Here is a 320-nt window from a genome sequence, read left to right on the forward strand (position 1 = left end):
ATATATACAGTATCTCACAGAAGTGAGTACACCCCTCACATTTTTGTAAATATGTGTATAGTAAATAGGAATTACAACCTCTGCTGAGCCTGAGTCAATGTGAGTGTCCCACTTCAGGTCCTGTGAGATGGTGGTGCCCAGGAATCTGAATGGTGTTGGATGCGAGTTTTCTCATCCTCACTAGCTTCTGCCTGTCTGTCAGGAAGCTGGTGATCCACTGACAGATGGAGGTGGGTACAGCATGTGATTTTTGGTTTCTTGGGTACAGGGATGAGGGTGGAGCGTTTGAAGCAGGAGGGGACTTCACACAGCTCCAGTGA

This window comes from Sinocyclocheilus rhinocerous, unplaced genomic scaffold (assembly GCF_001515625.1).
Source record: "Sinocyclocheilus rhinocerous isolate Xijiao unplaced genomic scaffold, SAMN03320098_v1.1 scaffold5212, whole genome shotgun sequence".
NCBI lineage: Eukaryota > Metazoa > Chordata > Actinopteri > Cypriniformes > Cyprinidae > Sinocyclocheilus > Sinocyclocheilus rhinocerous.